General features: G+C 42.6%; 1 protein-coding gene across 4 annotated transcripts in view; it reads left to right on the top strand.

Moving 5' to 3' along the window:
* PDE1C (phosphodiesterase 1C) overlaps positions 1 to 14,970 on the top strand; it is a 488,275-nt gene that overhangs the window by 115,178 nt on the left and 358,127 nt on the right. The gene's annotated exons all lie outside the window — the stretch shown is intronic.

Genomic DNA, 14,970 nt, shown 5'->3' with positions numbered 1-14,970 from the left:
AAATGAACTGCAGATCTTCCTGTGTGCTTTCCCAGGTGGCTGCTGACTGTGTTCTTGTTCATCATTTGGTCTTCCGTCTTCTGTAGAGGCCGCTTACATTTTCTTCCTGCATGGTACTCCGCTTTGTCACGACTTTGGCACTTACCTTTCCACTGTGTCAAAGAAAAATCAATCTGAGTGTGGGACATGGTCTGTAAAACTGATTTATTTCTTCTCCCTGAATGAGGCTTCCAAGTTCTCTTTTGAAATATACAGCAGTGCTGGTATCAGAAATTAAGGTTTAATTTTTTTTTGCCAGCCTGCCTTCCTCCCCTCTTTTCTCCCTGTTACCCTAGTTTTATGTCTTTCACTTTTCTTTCCATTATATAAGGCTTTTGTACTCTCCACATGGCTAGTAGAACATATAAACCTCACTTTTCTCCTCTCATAAACAACTCAGACAACTCTTGGCATCCATGAAAAACGTGCTCTCTTTTGCATCCAGGTGACGTGTGTAATCGCTCAGTAAAAGCCATTTCATTGTGTGAAGCTTCTTAGTGTAGACTGAATTATAGATGAGCTCTGAAAAGCAATGATGAATAGGGGTTTGGATTTCTTTATGGAATGTGACTGATGCAGTGGCAGGACAAGAATTGCAAAGCAAATGCTTTTCTTACGCCTACTAAAGGTTTGGTTATTGCACTGTGTGGTTTTACATAAAATAAAACCCACTCAGGTAGAGAGAAGTAACTTCCATGAACCTGTGTTTCTCTGCACTTGACTGTGGTGGGAGGAGGGAGGCCAAATGGCATTCTTGGGCTATATGTTCTCATTTTGGAGTGTCCCTGGTGGAGTCCACCCCTTCCCATGTAGTCTTCTTGTAGCTACTCCTTCCAGGCCAGACCAGCTTCATTGTCCTCTTAAATGAACAGCTAAAGAGGCATTCTCGTGAGAAGAACATCTCATTTGCTTGCCAATTTTATTACCATCACCTCTTCTCTTGGCATTCAGTGCTCTTTAATAGAGAAAATGTATTGATGGTCATGAACTTCATTTGATCTGCTAGTTGAATTATGTATCAATGTCTGGGTTCCAGAAAAAACATTAAATTATGTTTGTTAAGATTGGAACTTATTTTTGGCTCCTTGTAACACTTGGTGCAGCAAGAAAAACATGGCAGGTGTAAATGTACCAACCTTTCAGCAATTCAAGCTAGAAATCCATCAGCGTTGATTATTCATTTATTTGTCTCCTTGTCTGAAGAAGATAAGTGATTTCAATGGCAATGTTAGGAGGTAAATATTCTCTAACGTAGTTGTCCTTAACTGTGGTGGTCACATCAGTTGTGGAATTTGTTGTACATAAATTATCATAAGCAACATATTAACATGTGGGGAACAGTTTATCAAAAAATAAATTAGAGCAGAATCAAGGTGACCCATGTAATAAGTGCCACTTATTTTCTATATGCTTTTTGGATTGCAAAGAAAGAAATGAGTCATCGCTGAATTTAAATAATGCTGATAGGAATATATCACTTTTGTGTGTCCCCCTCCCCATTTCCCTTGAGTGAAAAATCACGAGAATTGCTGACTTCTCAATGTTAGTGACTCTGGGAAATATAGGACAAATGGTGTGTTACACTCACACATTTTAACATTTCCAGGTTGCATCATAGATCAGTGCTCTCAGTCCCTGAGAGAAATCCTTTTACTAAGCAGTAGTCTTCTACCAAGGTTAGGATGTTAGGTTCTTCTTTCTCACTCTGAAAATCAGAGCTGCTCACCCCCTGTAACGTGTGTGTGGGCACGCATGCGTGTAAATATACATTTGCACACACCTATACACACATTTAAGGCATCTGAGCATGTGATTGTTAACATCTGTCTTTCTCAGTTAGGGTGGGTCTTTTTTGCTGAGGAGGAGCACATGGTTCTCATCAATTTGCATTGTCCGTCCTCATAGCTCCTCTGTAGGATTATTACCGCTGAGCACCATAGTGGCAACTTTGCTTACTCCCATCTCTTTCTCCTTGTTTCTACTTGGAGGGCATTAGGAATCCTGGGTTGTGAAAAACGGTCATCAGCTTTTATTATCAAACAAGATCCAAACTGCAATACAGTAAGCCTAATGTGCCAAATTATCAGGAAGTCTAGTCTTTTCTTGGGGGTTTGTCTCCCTAACTATACCCAGGGACTCCAGGCTTACTGACACTCAGCATTTAGCCTGCTCTGCCTCTGGCACCTGCCAGAGCAATGGGATCTCGTGCTGAGGGTGGACTTTCTGACCTCACTGAAGTTCTAAGTTCATGTCCAGTCCAGATCTCCTCTTTCTTGTGCTGCCTCCTCCTGCGGCTTCTGTTGTCCTTTGCTGACATCTGGCTTCAGTTAGTGCTACCCCAGTTTCTCAGATATGTTCTAATGATGTTGCTCCTCAAAAGGAAGAGGTCAGATGCTTCCTATCACATTTCCTAGACATCTTTTCTAGCTCTCTGCAAGTAGGTGGCGACAATTACATACAAGCCACCCCCTGGACAAAGAATGCATACTTGTTTATATTTGTATAATATTTCCATTCAAGGGGATCCCTGGGTGGCGCAGCGGTTTAGCGCCTGCCTTTGGCCCAGGGTGCGACCCTGAGGACCCGGGATCGAATCCCTCGTCGGGCTCCCGGTGCATGGAGCCTGCTTCTCCCTCTGCCTAGGTCTCTGCCTCTCTCTCTCTCTCTCTGTGTGACTATCATAAATAAATAAATAAATAAATAAATAAATAAATAAATAAATAAATAAATAAAAATTTCCATTCAAGTAATTCCTTCTAGATCAAAAGGAGAGTCTGCCCTAAAGGAAATTCTATTCTCTATTTCCAAAGGTAGGAAGTGTCTATAAATTTGTAAATGGTTAAGTGTTTTTCAAAAAAGCTTCTAAAATTTGTACTTTCAGTCTCCCTGAGGCTCCCTGTTACAACAACAATAACCATAGAATTCTGAGATTGCCAGGCATGACCCTAAAAACCCAAACATGATGCCCATTTTAGAAATGGAGAAACTGGCTCAGAAAGGAAGAGCCCATAGTTCTGATTGAATTCAAACACAAACGAAAAAGGACAATGGCTTGCCAATCAGTGGTCACCAATGACAGAGGCAAGGGGTAGCTTGAGAGACTCTAGGTCCTGTTTAGTCTTTAGCAGCCCCTGGAATCCCATCCCAAATAAACATGTAATCTATAAACTCACATAAAAAAAGCATGCTTGGGGGGACACCTGGCTGGCTCAGTCAGAGGAGCATACAACTCCTGACCTTGGGGTCATTGGTTAGAGCCTCACATTGAGTATAGAGATTACTTAAAAAACAAATAAATAAACTTTGTTAAAAAACAAATGCATGTGGCTTTTGTTGTAAGCGTGGCTTCAGGACAGCTCCTCGTCCAACCAAATGGCCCCTGGTGGCCAACACTCACTGTTTATGTCAGTTAGCAATAATGCAAGGGAGTGTAGCAGAAAGTGAGAATTTGACACACAGATTTAAAAATAGAGATTTTACAAAATGAGAGCTACCACCTCTTTCCACTAAGGCTTGTGAGTCAACAGTTGAGGGTGTGCAAATGTCATCTCAATTCTGCATGTGTTCCCTGGCACGCTCCCCTCTAGTCTTCCTCTTTACTGGGCAATAGGGATGAGACAAATGTTCCATATCTCAGAGCAGAGAGTTGGGCAGAGTTTTGAGAGAAAGTGACCAATGCATGAGGGGAATGGGCTCCTCATTTTTGTTCAGGTTCAAATCCCAGCCTATATCACTGCAAGTTTTGTGTGGTTGTCCTATGGACTTTAGTTTTTACTCTTCGTGAATGGGATATTCTAAGCTTCCCAGGTAGGAAAATTCAACTCCTGAAAGTGGCTGTACTGGCTTTAGTCTCCACTGAGTTACCAAGGCAAATTGCGTCATCTCTTTGAACCTCCATTCTCTTAACGGTCACACCTGAGGGTAGACAAGGGCAGTGGGGCTCATACATGGGGTGCATGACAGTCACTGGAGAGTTATGAAAACAGATTGTTGGGCTCCTCCACCCCAGGTCTGGGTGGGGTCCTAGAACATGCCTTTCTAACAAGGTGGTGCCAATGCTGCTGGTCCAGGGTCCACACTTAGAGAATCACTAGACCAGATGATATTGAATATTCCCTGGAACTCTGAAATATTTTGCTGTGTTAATTTGAGTGGGTCAGTTATCTAATCTGGCCTCGTTTTCTCCATCTTTGAAATAGGATAGAGGCGCCCACTTCCTAGGAATGGTGAGAGGGTTTAAAGGAGGTAATATAAAAGAATGAGACAAACACAGTATCTGGCACCCAGATAGGTGCTAGTCTCTTCTCCCTACCAGCTCTCACTGAAAGCCTTATGTGCCTTTGAGTAAATAGGATCAGACTTGGGTTTTGTGACTCCAGGTGCAGACACCATGTTGCTCTGAAAGTTTGCTAAGCCTCTGGCCTGAAAAATCTGCTTTTAAGACCTGAGACTTTTGAAAAGAAGAAGGTGGGAACCATCACACACACACAAAACACACACACACACAAAAACAAAACAAAACAAAAAAACTTCAGTGTTTGGAAAGTAGATACTCCCGGGGATTACACCCCAGATGCCTGTTTTCCTTCTTCCTCATGACCTGTCTCTTTAAGCCTGTTGTTCTGCCCAGGATTTTCTTAAAAGAGATGAGATAGAAAACAGAACCTGGAGCTTGAGGTAGACAGACAAACCCAGCCAGTCTGATCAGTGACAGGACTCAGAGGGCCCAGAAAACAGGAAAGAGTTGGCTGCTGGCAGCCTTTTCTCTCCCCAGCCTCCAGTGTTCACACCAGTCCAGATTGCAATGGGGGGCAAAGAAACCAATGTTTATTGAACATCTGCTATGGCCAGGAACTGTACATTCATTTGCTCATTTAATCTCTCCCAAACCAGGGCAAGGCAAGTATTGTAATCCCAGTTGTACAGGTCAGGGAACAGGTTCAGAGAGATCAAACAGCTTATCCAAAGTTACTCAGCAGGTGGTAGAGCAAGGAATCTCAGCCCAGTCTACCTGGATCCAAAGCTATGACTTCTTCATCATGTTCTGCTCCCACCACATCACCTTGGCTTCTTCAGGCTTTGTCATTGGTGAATAAGATAATGTGATTGATTCTACTAATTTGGATGTGGTGGCTGAGATATAAAGTTTGGTGCTTCTCCTGTGAGACATAACCCTGTTCTTCTGTGCTAAATCCTTCTTCTAGTCCAAACTTATGTTTTTAATCTACCCATGCTTTTGGATAGAACCCCTTTAAGGGCAGCACTTCTCAAACTTTATGAATGAATTCTTTCAGAGATCCTATTAAATTCATATCCAGACGCAGTAGGTCTGGGTTGCAGCCTGGGAATCTGCACTTCAAACTAACTCTCAAGTGATGTGAGGGTCTGAGGACCACCCTCTGAGTAGAAGGGCCTGGGCTTGCCAATGCCACAGGTATGAGTTTGCAAATGCTCTTCTGACCCATGTGATTTGAGTCTCAGTTTCCTCATTTTACAAATGGAAACTGAATTGACAACGCAGGCCTTGGGGACTGTTGCTAGGATTAAGAGGACTAATGAATCTGACAGCCATTAATTCCTTCTCTCCTAGTTTTCAGCACCCTGTTTAGCAGTGGATTGATCCTCCACACCTTGACCCCTGCTTATATGACTAGATCGTGCAATGAACCCCAGGCTGGAACATGAGCCCTATGGGTGCTTTTTAAGCAAGACTGTCCCGGCCTGACCTCCTTAGATGCAAGCAGAAATTCTGAAGCCATCCAGTGCATATGGGCCATCTCAGTTACTTCCCTTGAGCCATGTGACTCTCAACATGGGTTGAGTTACCAAATTTTGATAATTTTGCATTTGGAAGAATAACATGTTTGTTCCCCCAGGGAATCACTGGGGGCTTGATGAGCTTCTCTTCCCACTTAGAATGGACTTATTTGGGCTTTGGCAAAAGTGTTCCTGATTCTATACATAGCTTACTAAGAATATGTTGCAGGGAGTAGAACTGCATTGAGCCAACGCCCTCAGCTATGGATGAGATTAAGGCCTTGTCAGATCCCATTTAACGGATTGTGTTTTCCATGCAGAATTAAATCATTGAACTCATCCTCATTTTGGTTTTTGGCAGTCATTTTTCCACTAGGGGCTACTGCCAAGAAGCCAGTTTCTGACTTGATTACTTTCAGGAAATGTGCAATCTGGCTGATGATACGACATGGCGTGGGGTGGCGGCCCCTGCAGCTTCAGACCCCACCCCAGGATGAGTCATGGGTTAAAATTCCCAATTAGCTCATGGGAAGTCTGGTCACACATCTTTCTCTATCACCGTATGTTGGTCACCCACTGGGACTTTTGGGGACACCTACTTCCCTGACTTAATGCTGCCTCCTTGGAGCTGACATTTTTCCCTTCTGGTCTTTGCTAATCCCAATTGTAGAGTCTTCCTCAAGTTTGTGAAGGGGAAAATGAAATAGTGAATTCTGAGGGCTTTTTGTTGTTGTTGTTGTTTTTAAACTCAGAGGAGTTTCTATTGCAAAGTTGGCTTCTCATAAAGGGAAATATTTAGACTTCTTTCGTAAGTAAGTTTTTATGGAGAGATTTTTTTTTTCACTGTTTGGAAATTGACAAAGCATGGAGCATGCAGACACTATTCCTCTTGCATTCTTCCTGGGCCTTCCATGGTATTTTGGGAAAGAGGAGATCTATCTTTGTGGCAGCCATGTGAAAGCATCTTTCACATCTCCAGCCACAGGGAGTGTACTTGGTCCAAGGTCCCAGCTTCTGTGTAAGAAAATTTGTTTTGGTGATGGCTGAGGCTGTGTTTCCCAAAGGTACTCTCAGCCAGTGACTGAGAGCATCAGAGATGCTAAGACTGGCCATTCCTGGGAGACATGGGACTTCTCTAATGGTGACATTGACTTGAAGAGTCCATGATGGCCTTGCTGAACTTTCTGTGGAGCTATACTGTGGTCTAAGATATTTCCATTCAACGTTCCTTCCTTTTCTCCTTCACTGGGAGTCAGACTTATATCCTGAGTCTCCCAGCCTCCCTGGCTTCTTCCCCATTTTCTTTTATAGATGTTCCCCCTGATATATTTCTTGCAGGTCTTGTCTTGTCTTGGAGCGTCTCAGAAGACCTGGGCTAACATGGTCCCCTGTCTCTCTGTGATCCTCTGCTGGTTTACCACTGCCAGCTCAGTGCTATGGGTACAGATCCAAGGCTACTGGCCTAGAAATCCTGGGTCAGTCTCTATTTGATTTTATATTTTATACTTGATTTTGTGCCTTTGCCATGGGCTCTGATGCTGGGGTACTTCTGATGCTGGAGAACTTCTGCCCTTGGCCACAGAGACCTGAAGTGTGCAAGGAATCCTTGAGGTTCTGTCTTAAATGCAAGAAGGCTCTCCACCCCTAGCCCTCCTCTGGAAGTGCTTTGAGATCCACTGAGGTCTGGTTGTGATTCTAATATGGCTCTGATCAGTTGGTCCAGCCTTCTGCCCTTGGCTACTTTGTCCCCATGTCAGCCTCACTGGTCAACTCTCCAATCACAGTCCCAGCTTATTTCTGAGGTTTGGCCTGAGGAGCTCAGGGGAACATCATGGCCTGGCCAAACCTCACAGAACCCAAGAGACAACTTGGGAAAGCTAAAACCTGGCCCCTCCTAACGTTACTGGCCACTAAGTGTACTTGGATATGGACCCTCTGGTTTATGGGAGGATGTCCTTCCAGAGAGAGAAGAGGACATATAGGCCTCACCTCTGCCTCTTTTCTACACTGGTTTCCCTTTTCCCCACAATTCCCCAAGCAAGAAAAGCTGGACCCTGACTTTCTACTTCTCCTACTTTATATCCTCCTCCTTCTCAGTATCTGGCCATGGGCTAAGGCTTAATTTAATGGTAGATGAGGTCAAGAGACAGATTGGCTTACTGATATGGGACCCTACACTGAGAAATATCTCAAAAGCACCATATGTTTTCCCTTATAAACTTTCTGTGTGATGACTGACTTTACTGCTTTTTTTTTTTTTCAGTACAATTAAAGAACCTGAATAAAAATAAAGCAAAACTCTCTAAAACCATGCCCAGTGATAATGCAAATAGGATGTCCCTTGATTGGTGATTGGTCCCTCTCCTCTGCAGTGGGGCCTCTTGCTTACCTCATAATAATGTGACTCTGTATTTTACTCTTTAGAAATTTTTGTTCCCACTTGCAGCATTAGGGCAAGGGTTCTGCTAGCAGGGATGGAACAGTTTCCTTCTTATTAGAATATTTCTCATACTGGATGCTGTCTTCCCATTCAAGTGCTCACTCTGCAGTCACATCTTGTACTATTCATTGGAGCCATATGGGGTGAATTGGACCAGTGCATGTTCCACAGCCCTGGACCTCACATCAATTGAGGAATATATGAATGGCACTTGGAGTAACAATGCAACAGGTGACCTTGGATCATGGTGGACATAAAAGCGAAGTGAAAGGGACAGTTTGTGCCAAGGTCAGAGGCAGGGAGACATGCTGAAGGAACTGCTGGATTTGTGTCTAAGGCATGTGAAAGGGAAGTGGTATTGGAAAGGTAAAGTTGAAACCAAATATGGTAGGTTTACCATGGGAGTAAGTTTCAGTTGTATTCCATTCGCGGAGATCTTTGGAGCTCTTGTAAAATCTTTGGGGAAACAGAAAGAAGGTTGCATTTTCCATTAAGTTACAGAACTAGGAATTATATTTCCATGTCTCAGTCCCCTACACACAGAGATCAAAACAAAAGTTTCTGGCCTTCAGCAGGGGTGGAGTTGTGGAGCTAGAGATTAGCATGGGGTCTGAACACCGATAGTGCCTGGAGGAAGTACATAGGCAATTTGGAGAAGAAACCTGTGAAAATATGTTTTCCACGTGGATTGGAACTGAGGCCATTTTTTTTTATTACTTCTAAGTACAGTGGTAGCTAATGGCTATTGACTAGGCAGCCCCATAACTATCACCTAGCTGCTCTGCTCTCCATTTATTGATTACTATTAAGTGCAGCCAGAAGTGAATTTGCTACAATAAATTACCTCCAGACCCTGGGTGTTGGGGAAGGATTGTTATTTGAACAAGAGCTGCAGACATGCTTGCCCTCATTCAGGAGAGGTGTTCATTCTGGCTCTGGTGATGGGGCTCAAATACTTGGAGGCAGGCATAGTGCAGATTGCCCAAGAGCATGATTTGAACACTGTCTGCAAAGTCAAAATCAGGAAGATGTGAATCAAATAACAGTCTTGGGTAATGGGTCCCGAACTTTGATCTGTTCATCATTTTCATTCTTTGAAAATGGTCCAAATGTAGAATTAGAAGAGTATATGAAGGGGGTTTGAATTATATTTATTAAATTATGTTTTCTCTAATGTTTGGCTGATTATTCCATCCTTGAGTGTGACTGGCAATGTCAGGGTTTAGTTTTCATGGTGGTTAAGTTTCTAAGGGTAGCACTGAACAAGGCTGTCATGTCTAGCTCTAAGCTAACCGACAGGTCCCTTCTATTTAAGAAAAGTCGTTGGATTTGTTTTTTTAAAAAAACTATTATGGCAGTTTTTAAACCTCCAGAAAAGTTGCAAGACTAGTAAAATGAACAACTGTCTAGCCTCTGCTTAGAGTTGCATTCGCTTACTTGCTATTGATTATCTATCCCATCTCATCCCATCTTATATCATAATCTATCTTTTTTTCTGAATTTCTTGGCAAAAGTTGTAGACATCATGATCTTTCAGCTTCAACTTCAGTTTCTTTGGATTGAGACCATTTTCTTACATGGCCACAGAAGAATACTAAAACACAGGAAGCTTAGCATTAACATAATACCATTACTACATAATACTGAATATTCAGTACTACATAAGGCTGAATACTCAGCCCATTCTCTAGTTTCACCAAATGTTCCCATAATGTCTTTTATGGCAATCTTTCCTTCTGGCGCAGGACCCATTCCTGAAGCACACATTACATTGAGTTGTCACATCTCCTTCGTCTCCTTTAATTTGAAGCAGTTTCTCAGCCTTTCTTCGTCTTTCATGACGTTAACATTTTGAACCAAATAGGTCACATGCTTTGTTTTGTGGAATGTTCCTCAGTTAGAAATTGTCGGATCGTTGCCTTGTGGTCTGATTCAGGCTGTTCATGTTGATAATACTATGTAAGTGGTGTTGTGTCCTCAATGCAGCATTCCACTGGAAGATTGCTAATTGTGCCTGTTACTGGTGATGTAATCTTGAGCATTTTCCACTATAAAGGTACCTTTTTCCCCTGTGTAAGTAATACGTTGCCTGTGGGGTAGTAAGTAATAAGTTACCCGTGCAGGTAGCCTCTTTGCTAACAAACATTTATGCAGTGGTTTTAGCACCACTTGATGATTTTTGCCTGAATTAATGGTGACTTCTAACTCTGTCATCCCTTCCCATCGATTAAATGACATTTGACTGTTGACAAGACCTTTCCCTTCCCTTCTCTTTCTACATTTTAGTATCAGTACAGGTTCTGAATTCTTCTTTCATCTTAAGCCATGTGTCTTTATCCCACCTGGAATCTAGGGCTTTAATTATGAGAGAAAGTCCACAAAGGCCAAACAGAGGGGTAGTATGAGTTGTTTTGCAGTCTCAAATGCATTACCTCTAGTGGGCAGAAATAAGTTCTACCTGGAATATGAAGATGTATATAGGCAAATCCAGAGCGTAAACCTCTACCCTGCAGATAGGGGCTCTTTGGAGTCTTCTGATCTTGGTGGAAGGCAGTGTCCTTACATGGACCTATTGATGCCACAAGAACTATGGAAAATTACAGAGTGGAGAGAGTCATGTGGAGTGGGCTGGGAAAGGTGTTACTTAGCCAGAGAAAGGAGTTCAAACGTATTATCTAGACTTTTAAGTAGGATCTCCAGTTCTTTCCTTGTCATCTCTTTTTACCATAATGCACCACTCTCTGCTTCCTGCTCCTGCTGGCCGGTATCTGATGCCTCTACCAAACACCAGTCCAAAGAGATGCCTGTATCTTATCGGGAAGATATAGTGGGAACACTTGAGGTCTGCTTTTAATCCAGCTTTACTCCTTGCCTGCTGTGTGACCTTGAACATGCAGCTTAAACTGAGGCTCAGTTTCTTCATCTGTTTAACGGGATTAGATATTCTTTTCCTCATGGGATACCTGTAGGGAGTCAAGGAAGATTATGCATGTTAAGCAACGAGCACAGTTTCTGGCATCAGCAGGTACTTGCTAATTAGTACATAATATGATTCAGCCTCCTGTTTAATGCTCTTGGAAGGTGTATACGCTGCTCTAGGCCCTGTGTTGTGTGAAGCAATGGACCTTATTTGACCTTAACAGCTATGTTCACATCTCCCTTAGCACTGAGTTGCTGTTCTGACATCTAGGAACTTTGAGGTACCCTATGCCTCTCTTTCATTTCTAGAAGTGTGCTTAATAATAGCTAACCTAGCTCACAGTTGGAGAAACTAAGGCATGAAACAGTTAACTAATCCAAGCTCATACTACCAGTTGGTAAGTCTGGGATTCAAAGCCAGACAGTTTGGCTTCAGCATCTACATTTTGTATTATTTTATTATTTATTTATTTGAGAGGGAGAGTGAGACAGAGAGAGAGAGAGAGAGAGAGAGAGCACCCCACAAGTGGGGTGGGAAGGGGGAGGAGCAGAGGGAGAGAGAGCCTGATGACGCAGTGTGGGACTTGATCCCAGGACCCTGGGTTTGTGATCTGAGCCAAAGGCAGATGTTTAACCAACTGAGCTACCCAGGTACTCCCAGAACCCACATTTTAGTCACTAGGCCACACTGCTTTCTCAGTCTAGCATTGAGGAATGGGTCTGTGTCTTCTGGTTTTGTGGCTAGTGTGAACCTACTTTCCAGTTCGGTTCCCCATGCATGCCTGCCTCCCTGTTACTCTGATCCAATGCTAGGTGCCAACATTAGCCTGCTTACATCATTTCCTGCCATTTCCCAGTACCTAGTATGGATTTTCACCACACTACCAACTGGCCTGCTGCCTTGGGCTTCATTCTCTGCCTGCCCCTTCCTCCTATAGTACTTTATTCAGCCTGTGAATCCAGCTTTAGCTGCTCATAATGGAGACCTAGAAAACCCTTCCTAAAACTTCCTGCTCTCCTGGTCATGAGCCTATACACTTGCTATCATAGGCCTCTACTACAGGCTATCACCAACATCTCCCTGCAGTCTCACCAAAGCCCTTTCTCTCTCTAGGGACCGTGAACTATGGTGGTGTGCTCTGTGCAGTATGGGGACCTGGTGGAGGAAGGTGGTGTAGACCTGGGATTTGGAATCAGACAAAACTGAATTTCTGTCCCAATTGTGTCACTTACCCCCTCAGGAAAGTTACTCTGCTTCTCTTGCCCTTAGTTTTCTTTTCTACAAAATGGAAATAGTAATAATGGAAGGGTGGAATGAGAAAGTATATGTAAAAACACCTAGTACAAAAACTGACATCTGAATATGGTTAGAATCCGGGGAATTGTATTGTGTCAATGTCAACTTCCTGGTTTTGATAAAGTACTGTAGTTATGTATGATGATGTCATTGGTAGAAGCTGGATGATGGGTACATAGGAATTCTCTGTACTATTTTTGCAATTTATTGTGGATCTGTAATAATTTTGTTTTAAAACAGGTTAAATAAACTTAATATAGTCCTTAATATCTATTAGTTATATTTTTAAAGATTACAAAATATCACCAGGAATTCTGTTATTTGGTTTAAGCTGAACTGATTGAGGTGTGTGTGTATGTTGTCTTTGGGTGTATATGGGAGAGAAAAGGTCGGGAGGGAGTAGGAAGGAGGGGAGGAGAGGGAAGGAGGAAAGGGAGGGAAAAAGAGGGAGAGGAGGGAAGAAGAGGAAGGGGAGGAGGAGAGGTGGGGTGTCTACCCAAGAGAAAGTAGAGCAAATGAATTCTAAAATTCTATCCCTTTTCTAACTTATTGAACAAAATCAGTGCATCACCAGCAACCACAAGTGGATTCCCTCCATGCTGTAATTTCATCTTCTCCCAGTTGAAAACCTTGCCTTTTACCATACCCAGTGGTCTCTATTCTCTTCAGATTTATTATCTACCTTCTATTTCAGTGGTTCTTAATCCAGGCTGCACAAGATAGTCACAAGTGATTAAACCAGCCTCCCCGGGGTGGGGCCCAGGCAGCTGTAGGTTTTAAAAGCTTCTCTGGTTAAGCTGAGTTCAGCAAGCCTGAGAACCACTGCTCTGCCTGCTTTGGTCTTCCCTTCCTCCCCTACATTCTCCCCCATCCATGTTGCCTTGGTGTATTAAAACATTCCACAGGGCACCATTCTTCCAATGGCCATTAAGGCCTTTCCTGACCATAGTCACCAGATACAGACTTTGCTCTCTTCCTACAGTGTGTATCTGGAACAGGCGTCTAGCGTTTTGGAATGATCACAGAATGAGCTCTCCCACCCTCCGAGATGCCATATGTCCATGCCATTTTCGATAACTGAAGTGTCACCAAATGTTCCTTGTGTTGTCTTTCTCCAAAAGCCAATTCAACAGAATGCAGGCGAGTTGCATGTTTTCTTTTGGGAATGTGATATGTGGAAGTTTTCAGAAGCCTGCTAGGCACGGACTATTTTTACTTACTATTTCGGTGGCTGACATGTTTTCACCACCTTCAGGATAAACTGACTTTGAGACATTGCTTCACTTTCTTAGTCACCAGGCCCTCCTTTCTTCATCTTTCCAAAAGGAAATTTTGTCATAAAAATAATATACTTACCTTGTAGAACATTTGATAAATGGTAAAAGAAAAAAAAATCCTGACTCTAATCCATGCTATCATTTTGGCATCCTTCCTGAAGTCTTTCTATCTATGCCTTATACTTATAGTTGTAATTATGATGTGGATATAATTTTGTATCCTGTTTTTTTTTTCACTGAACATTTTATCTTAAGCATTTTTCTATGTTGCCACATAATATGTATATGTGAGTGTGTGTTGGGCAGTTGGGTTGTTACCAGTTTTTCATTCTTGGAAAGAAAGCTATGATAAAAATCTTTGTGCATCTAGATATTGCCATATATTAAGCTGAATCCTAAGGGTAGATATCTAGAAGTGGAAACACCGACTCAAAGGGCAAATTGGTTCACAAAACCACATCGCCAAAGAGCCCTGAGTAGCCTCTTCTGATGGGGCTTCTTCCAGCCATTCCCGTCAACACTGAACCCCTTAGATTGAGTGTGACAGTGCTCATTTTTCACAGCTTGGAATTGAGTATTATTATTATTCTCAAGGTAGCCTGCCCTTTCATTAAAGCCGTATGGTGCCTACGCTGACAGTTTCTGTATCTTTTGCTAACATACTCTTCATGGGAGTAATATAGTCACTCTTTGTTCCGCTCCTAGTAGATATCAATATTATGCCTCCTGTATGTATTAGCAAAGTAACGTTCAGAAAAAGTAAATGATTTGCCTGTGGGCACGCATCTGAGAAAGAGCAGGGCCGAGACCCCAGAGCCTTTGCACTTCCCACTTGACTTGACTCCCTAGCGGGAAGCTGGAGCACAAACAATGGACTCATATATTGTTCTTAGGGTAAGGAGTTGGGGGCAAAGGAGAAAAGATGACATGTACCTAGGAAAGACCTCATGAAAGTTCTTGCCTTCAGGGAACTTAGAGTTTAGTGGGGGAAATATAAAGGTAAATCACTATACTTTTACAAACAGCTTTATTAAGCTATAATTGGGATAGAAAAAAAACTGTACATATTTAAGTAACCAAATAGATGAATTTGACATTTGTATACACCTGTGCAACCAAGTGAGTTTGAATGGTTCTGCCTGCCCTTTTGGATGACCATCAGTAAGGTGTGAGATTTTTGTTATTATGGTAGGGATCTTTCTGTATTTTAGCCTTTATTTATCCTTGGGAAATCCCACTGA

The sequence above is a fragment of the Canis lupus genome, chromosome 14, assembly GCF_011100685.1.
Source record: "Canis lupus familiaris isolate Mischka breed German Shepherd chromosome 14, alternate assembly UU_Cfam_GSD_1.0, whole genome shotgun sequence".
Taxonomy (NCBI): domain Eukaryota; kingdom Metazoa; phylum Chordata; class Mammalia; order Carnivora; family Canidae; genus Canis; species Canis lupus.
This window is presented reverse-complemented; position numbering and strand designations above follow the sequence as displayed.